The sequence below is a fragment of the Limulus polyphemus genome, unplaced genomic scaffold (genome assembly GCF_000517525.1).
Source record: "Limulus polyphemus unplaced genomic scaffold, Limulus_polyphemus-2.1.2 Scaffold7914, whole genome shotgun sequence".
NCBI lineage: Eukaryota > Metazoa > Arthropoda > Merostomata > Xiphosura > Limulidae > Limulus > Limulus polyphemus.
Window position 1 is genome coordinate 10,092 of NW_013673524.1, and position 8,917 is coordinate 19,008.

Genomic DNA, 8,917 nt, shown 5'->3' on the forward strand with positions numbered 1-8,917 from the left:
TATTCTTTCTGAATATAACTTTACGATACACTTAATTTCAACATTCGCGCTAAAACAAACGCTATAACGAACGTTAACTTCAACAATACTCTGACTGCAGATCAATTACTCACTACCTACACACACTATTGTCCCGTCACGTTGTCACCCTCTTATATATACCAGACTACCCTATATCTAGTAAATGCTAGGGCATTCACGAAGGAACAAGATAGTTCTAGAAACGTGGCTTGACACTAGTCACGTGACCTCGCTGACGCAACACTATAATATTGCGTTTAGAAACATCAGAAACAAAACACAAATTAATGTATTAGACAGAAAATAAATATTTTGAAAAAGTTGTCAACCCTTTGGTTATTTATTCATTGATCAAAAACCCTGGACCAAAACACAACATTCCAAATAAGGCCTAATTAGTAACTTGCATTAAGATAATTACATCCTTTGACTTAGAATCAATACGTCTATAAGCACACATGAAATTTTTATTAGCTTTACTACTATCAACAGAGCACTCATTGTTTCGATGGTTTGATTGACTTATTCGCTACCATGACAAAATCATTTTCTTCAGCCACGCTATTCAGTCGGTTCCTATCTATATTAAATGTGTGATCCAAATTATGATAATTCAAACGAATTACCAAGCATTTACTATGAATAATTAGAAGTAATTTATCAATATTTGTCCAATTTCATTCTGCGGTATCTCAATACAGTTAGAAATACCCAAGATTTTAATGTGATCAACAGACTTTACCAGCTTGATAATTATACTCTTACTAATATCATTAATTTAAATAAGAAAAGGTAGAGCCACAAGCATTGACTCCTGAAGTATTCCACCAGTAACAAGGGTCCAGATTGACTAGACTTCATTAATAACAACCTTTTGCTTTGTCCTGTCCAATCATTCTACAGTACAATTAACTAGTTTTCCCCAAGACTCACCGATGTAATTTTCTTAGTTTACATTTTGTGTTTCACCTTATTAAAAGCTTTTTGAAAATCTAAATCCACAAATATTCCATCGTCCAAATAGAATGTGGTATCTTCACAAAAAGATAACAGGTAAGTAAGACAAGATATCTATCCCATTGGTAAATCAACGTCAGCTTTCATTTATACTATTTTTCAGTAAATAGTTTTTCAAGCTGTTTTTATCAGACTCTCGAGAATTTTGTCCACTATAGACATAAGACTAAATAATTTTCAAGGCAACTCTTGTCATGCCCTTTAAAAACAAAAGAAAAATTAGCAAACTCTCCAGTTCACAGACACCTGTCCATTAGACTTCCAAAAATGAAAGAAAAAGGCTCGCGCATCTGACCTCTAGCCTCCTTTATACCTGAGGAAAACCTCCTGTGGTCCTTGTGCTGGTCTTACGAATTGATACTTACATTAATCAGGTCATTTCCGATATTTCTAACAGAATGCCTAAGGTAAGGAATCTTCTCTTGTATTTGTTTGTTGTTGTTGAGTACAAAGCGACACAATTGGTTGTCTGCCAAACACGGATATCGAAAATGTTATTTCATTAGTTTAGCAAAGCTCTAAAAGTTATTCAAATTATCTTTAAAGTATGAATTAGTAAATAAATGAAAGCCCCACCGGTGGCACAAGCGATATGCCTGTAGACTTTTAACGCTAGAAGCCGGGTTTCGATACCCGTGGTTGGCAGAGCATAGATAGCCCATTATGTAGCTTTGTTCTTAATTCCAAACAAACAAATAAATGAAAAATAAATTAATCAATCAAAAAAAGGTAAATCGAATGTTAAAACAGAATGAATGGAGCTTTAAAGGATGTGGTTGATTTTTTTTGTTGTTGTTGTTGAAAACTATGAGATGGTTGAGCATTTAAATATATTATTCTCTTACTTTTATAAGAGAAAGCATCTTGGTAGCTCAGATATAAGTCTAAGAACTTATAACGTTAAAAAATTGGTAAAATATTTTGTATCCAGAGTGGTTTTTTTCATCTGCTGCTAAGAGCTCATATATCACTTCTGTAGCTTTGTGCAAAAACGGGGGGGGGGAACATTATGGATATGTCATGAAACGTAAGTGCATGTTAAATAATGCTATGCCTAACAAACAACAGTTGTAGTGAGTGTTGATTCATAAAATTCATAAAACTTTAAAGGGACAAAAAGGAGATTATTAGCCCATCAAAGATGTCCCTTCCAGCTCCCGACTATAACCACCCTTTACTACTAATTTATTCATCCAATCTTTTCTTGAACTCAGTTAAATTTTATACCTCTGCCACCCTTGAATGCAGCTCATTTCAAAAGCCAACCACCTTGTTTGAAAAGTAATAATGTATAGTATTATAGTGACACATATATGCCCTTAGTGACACATATAAGTACAGCTGTATGTTTGCAGAATTACAACGCTAGAAACCAAATTTTGACACCCGTGGTGAGAAAAGCACAACTAGCCCATTGTGTAGCTTTGTACTTGAAATCAAACAAACAAACACTATTGTGAAAAAAAAATGTACCAGTTTTTCACTCTGGAAATCTGGTAACCCAATCCAAGAGTGATTGTAGTTAGTTACATTTCTCTTCCAAATGACACTGTTTGTTTGTTTTTTGAATTTCGCGCAAAGCTACACGAGGGCTATCTGGGCTAGCCGTCCCTAATTTAGCAGTGATACACTAGAGGCAGGGCAGTTAGTCATCACCACCCACCGCAAACTCTTGGGCTACTCTTTTACCAACGAATAGTGGGATTTACCGTCACATTTTAACGCCCCCACGGCTGAAAGGGCGAGCATGTTTGGTGTGAGAGGGATTCGAACCCGCGACCCTCAGATTGCGAGTCGAGTGCCTTATCCACCTGGCCATGCCGGGACAAATGACACTGAAATTTCTTTTTTTTTTGTTTTCTTAAGCATGTCTCTAAAGTGTCCCGACTTTACACATCATCAATCATAATACCTGGTCGAATTGTTCTAATTAAGTTTGCATGACAACGAGTACATGAGCCCCTGGTTAGTTCGGAAATCGACTGTTTGGATTATTTATAATCCAGGTAAATTTTCATATAGATATAGTTTCCCATCGATAAATGTAAAAAATAATCCAATAGTATACTTCATTTTCGAATCTGAACAACTATTTTGTATAGTAGGCATGCATTTCCTATGGATACAAGATTCAGTAATCCATAAAATAATCTACAGGGGTCGATCAGAACTGGAGACGAAGTGACAATTACAAACCACAAAATTACTGGGTATAGTTTTACAACAATTATTCTGAGAACGACCTACACTTGTGGTGTTTACCGGTTTACAATATTTTTTTTTCTGAAAACGACCTTTGTTGTAAGGATCTACGCATATAACAGATGTTCAGAGGTCATTAGAGTTATTTATGCTACAGTCATGCCAAGTCACAGTGGTCTAAATTTGTGACCTCTTGTCCTATTGTTTTCACTGATAAACACAAAAACGTTTGATGGACCTATATTATCAATACCATTAATAATCTTAAACACCTCAATCAAATCTCCTCTGACCCTTTTCCTCTCCAAAGAAAACAAGTTTAGAGATTTTAGTCTCTCCTCATGGGACAAACCCATCATCCCAGGTATCATTCTAGTGGCTCTTCTCTAAACCTTCTCCAACAATTTAATGTCCTTCTTGAGAAAGAGAGCCCCAAACTATACGTAGTACTCTAAATGAGGCCTTACAAGTGATCTATACAGTGAAACAATAATATCCATTGTCTTGTATTCAATACTTTTCTATAGATGCTACCCCAAATCCTATTAGTATTAGCCATATTGCTAGCTATAATACACTGTTTAGAGGACTTAAGTGATTTTTCGATCACAACACCAAGATATTTTTCTTCAACCATGGTATTTAATGTATTCCCATTTAAATCATAACAATAATTTGAATTATGAAAACCTACATGCAACAGCTTACATTTTGGATAGTTAAACATCATCTGCCATGTATTGGCTCAATGCATCATCTATATACTACTAAAACTCAGAGATTGTTTATTTGTTTGTGTGCTTGTCTGTAATTAAATACAGCAAAAACGGCGCATAATAGCGCAATATTTGTAATGAAATCAGAATAAAAATGAGAATAGAAACAGAATAAAACAAGTTTCGTTAAAATCGGGCCACGGGTTATCGAGTTAGCGCCGTTTTTCGGATCACTTTTCGTACATTCCATTATTATAAAATATAAAATTAAGCACAAAGCTACACAATGGGCTATCTGTGCTCCGCCCACCACGGGTATCGAAACCCGGATTCTAGCGTTCTAAGCCAAAAGTAATTAGTAGGGTTAATTTCAGTATCTATAATGCTCTTGATTACATATTTTTTGGGGATCCTGTTACCAACAGAGTCGTGGGCCCACAAGCACCTTTGTACATAAATAGTTAAAAAAAATATGTTTAAAATATTTTGGCTTGAACCTCGTGGGTAACTCTAGCCGGTTTAAACTTTTCAACCACAAGAAACAAGAATAAGTTTCTCGCTAAGAAAACTTTCGTTAAGTGTTTATTTATTATTGATAGAAAGTAAATTTTGTTATACCTTATGTTTTATAATTTATTAGGTTTCTAACCAAAACGTTAGTTTTCTGCTAGTTTCCAAAACGCTAGTTTCAAGGGATGTCAAACTTTTATTTAGTTTTCTTAAATAACTTACACCTAAGCGGCTTTTGGTAAACTCATCAGCTCTGTTTATTTTACTAATCTTTAACTGTGCTATTTCACTATCCCTATTACTGAGACATATGTTATGAGTGTCCTTATCTTCAAAATTAAACTATGCCTCGTTTTGCTGCTTGTGTCTTGGAGGTATGTTTGTGTATCTACGTCATGGCCTATCTCTGCTTTCATTTTCGGCCAGTACAACAGTATCGCGTACGTGAAAATAACTATCAATATTTTAAGAAGCGTATGTTAAGTAACTTCGTAACTTATCCTGAATTGTTTGTGGATCCTTAGTCGGATATTCTTCTTTATTTCTACAGCAACAAACAACAGATTCAAATAAGAAACCGTGGGTATTTCGGAATGAATTTAAGTAGGAGACCGTGGTTTCTTTCCCGATCGAAATATTCCCACTAACCTGCGTCAAGAAACGCCCCCCTAGTGGCTAAATGGTAAGTGTAATGGCTCATAATTCTAAAAAAAAAAAAGATTCCAGTCAAACAATTTTATTTCGAAAAAGAGCTGGGCGTGGTCTAGAGGTTTGCCCACTGGACTTTAAATGCAAGGATTCTTGGATCACGCTTCACATTTTGGGAACGTGAGTGTGTTATAAAAGTGATGCCCAAATCCTATTATTCGATTAGAGCAGCCCAAAAAAAGTTGTCAGCGTGTATTGTCAGCTGCTTTCCTTCTGGTCTGTCGTTACAAAATTATGGGGCCCGGCATGGCCAGGTGGTTAGGGCACTCAAATCGCAATCTGAGAGTCGCGGGTTCGAATCCCGTCACACCAAACATGCTCGCCATTTCAGCCGTGAGAGCGTTATAGTGTGATGGTAAATCCCACTATTCGTTGGTAAAAGAGTAGCCCAAGAGTTGGCGGTGGGTGGTGATGACTAGCTGCCCTGCCTCTAGTGTATCACTGCTAAATTAGGGACGACTAGCGCAGATAGGCCTTGTGTAGCTTTGCGCGAAATTCAAAACAGACAAACAAACAAAACAAAATTACGGATAGTTATCGCAAAGTCCTCGTATAGATTTTCTTGAATATCCAAAATAAAAAAGTTCCAGATATATCGATGTATAATCTCTTTGCTTAACTTGTTCACCTGAGCGACACCTTATGGCCAACCAACTAGGTCAGAAACCCCTACGGTTCAGGTGTAACCCTTCATAACTGAAGCGGCTACTCGTAACCCAATATTGAGATTGATTTTCACTCTTATAACATGGCCATAACTGAAAAGCGAAACGTGTTTGGTGTAGAAAAAAAAAAAAGTAAAATAGTGGCTAATTTCAAACTTCAAGTCTTTAAATAGCGTAAACATTATTTATTTTTTGACACTAGAACATTTGGTTTTATCACCCCTGAAAACAAAACGAGCAGGGGGAGATATCAAAATTGTATGATAATCCGTAGTAAAACCAGATATCTGTCTGATAACTCCTGGAGTACTGGAGCAATCTCGGCAACATTTTATGTGTGATCTTTAGAGATCATGGTCAATCCATAAATGTCATAAAAATAGCTTCATAAACCTACATGGTAGCCCAAAATATGTTAAACACCCAATTATAGATTCAAACATTTAGGACAATACTGGAGAATAAATTCAGGGGATTTTTTTAAACTAGTGAAATTCAAATTCACTGAAAAAATATTAAATATAACCTGTATAAAACAAAAAAACAACAACAACAAAGACATGGCCAGGTGGTTAAGGCTCTTGACTCGTAATCTGAGGGTCGCGGGTTTTTAATTTGAATTGTAAAATAGTTGCTGAAATGTATGTCGTTGATGTGGTTTGATAATCCTTCTTTTTCTTAGTCAGAGTTGAAACCGCAGAAAACATCGTCGACATATTCAAATTTGGGTTTGGAGATTGGTAGCGTTTTAGGCCTTTTTTTTTCAGTTGAATTCAAAAGGTGTTTGCTAGTGCACTTAGGCCCGGCATGGCCAGGTGGTTATGGCGCTCGACTCGCAATCTGTGGGTCGCGGGTTCGACACACCAAACATGCTTGCCCCTTTTAGCCGTGGGGGCGTTATAATGTGACGGTCAATCCCACTATTCGTTGGTAAAAGAGTAGCCCAAGAGTTGGCGGTGGGTGGTTATCACTAGCTGCCTTCCCTCTAGTCTTACATTGCTAAATTAGGGACGGCTAGCACAGATAGCTTTCGTGTAGCTTTGCGTGAAATCCAAAACAAACAAATAAGCTAGTGCACTTAATGGTGTTCTGCTCATACAGACACCGTTCATTTGACAGTAGGTGATGCCGATGAATTTAAAACAGAACTATGCAGCGAGCTTTTAAACAAAGTTAGAGGGTTTGATGAGGATGTCTTTGATAATTAGTTTAATAGGAAGTCTGTATATTTCTTCTCTCGGAATTCGGGTATACAGAATTGTGTACAACAAAACTTGCCAGTTTGTTTTTGGATCCAGTTTTGCTAAGGAGTCAGTAGAATGTGAAGTGTTTTAGATAGTGTTATCAGAGTTGTTGTATGCCAAAATAATCAAGGTGAGAAATTTGCCAAAGTTATGGTTAAAGGAAGAATAGGTTGACATTAGATATTTCATGAAGTTTCGACAGTTCGTAGACCTCAGGAGCTTCATTGATGCATTGTAACCAGTTCCTGAGCTCAGGAGCTCCATTTGTGCACTGTAACCAGTTTCTGAGCTCAGAAGCTCCATTGATTCATTATAACCAGTTCCTGAGCTCAGAAGCTCCATTGGTTCATTGTAACCAGTTTCTGAGCTCAGGAGCTCCATTGGTGCATTGTAACCAGTTCCTAAGCTCAGAAGCTCCATCGGTACATTGTAACCAGTTTCTGAACTCAGGAGCTCCGTTGGTGCATTGTAACCAGAGTCTGAGCTCAGGAGCTCCATTGGTGCATTGTAACCAGTTCCTAAGCTCAGAAGCTCCATCGGTACATTGTAACCAGTTTTTGAGCTCAGGAGCTCCATTGGTACATTGTAACCAGTTTCTGAGCTCAGCAGCTCCATTGGTGCATTGTAATCAGTTTCTGAGCTCAGGAGCTCCATCGGTACATTGTAACCAGTTTTTGAGCTCAGGAGCTCCATCGGTACATTGTAACCAGTTTCTGAACGCAGGAGCTCCATTGGTACATTGTAATCAGTTTCTGAGCTCAGGAGCTCCATTGGTACATTGTAACCAGTTCCTGAACTCAAGGGTTTTACAGTTTCTTTACCAGTTGCTTTTAGAGGTTTGTTCATTTATTCTTCGTATAGAAGACATTTTCACTATGAAACGAAAATGATTCTCAGAACTCGAAGACGATGTTCGAGCAATCATTAAAATAATCTTTCAGCATGCAGATGATTGGTTCAACAATGCCATTGAGTCAGTTCTTTACATATTTAGTTATTTTTTTATAATAAAAGATAAGTAAATAATATTTAAGAACTGTCTACTTTTCCTCCACAACTCATGAGGTATGTTTTTTTTTAATTGTAAATATCGTGTTCCTTCTCAATATTTTTTGTATGTACGTTGAGGAACCATTCATATTGTTGTAATCATGTCATTTAGCTTGTTTAGCCTTAATTGATAACACAGATGTTTAATTTTGGAACGTGATTATCGGCGTGTTATTTTTTGTTAATGAAAGGCTGTATTAATTGTGATATACTTATAGATCTGTGTATAATCTGAAACACTGAAAAAGCACTATTTATAGTTAATTTGTTTTTAAACGACAGGAATAACAAATCCGTAAGTACAATCATAATGTTGCTTGTAAAAGCTGAATCGCCATCGAAATTATTGTATTCAAGTATGTTGTACCAAGTATATGACCTTTCACATTCGGCCCCGTTGGTAGCGGCATTAGATCTTGACAAAACAGTGAAGAGTACAGACGTCTTATGAGGTTGCTGTCAATCTCAACAAAAGCTGTGTGGTGGGGGCCGGTGTGACTTCGTGGTTAGTTTGCCGGATTGTGAACTCGAGGGTCCATGGCTCGTGCCCCGATGTCGCATAATCGCGCTTGTACTTCGAAGCACTTGCAAATACGGTAAATATTTATAATCATAATAAATGTTCCCCTTTAATCATTTTGCATATTGCATTTCTGAATTATTACCCAACAATATAGAAAGGAATGAGAAGTTATACAAAATTTCAACAGATGGCGCCACTTGGAAAGGAAAATAACGTTAAGACGACATATAGTACGCCCTGTCACACCAAACATGCTCGCCC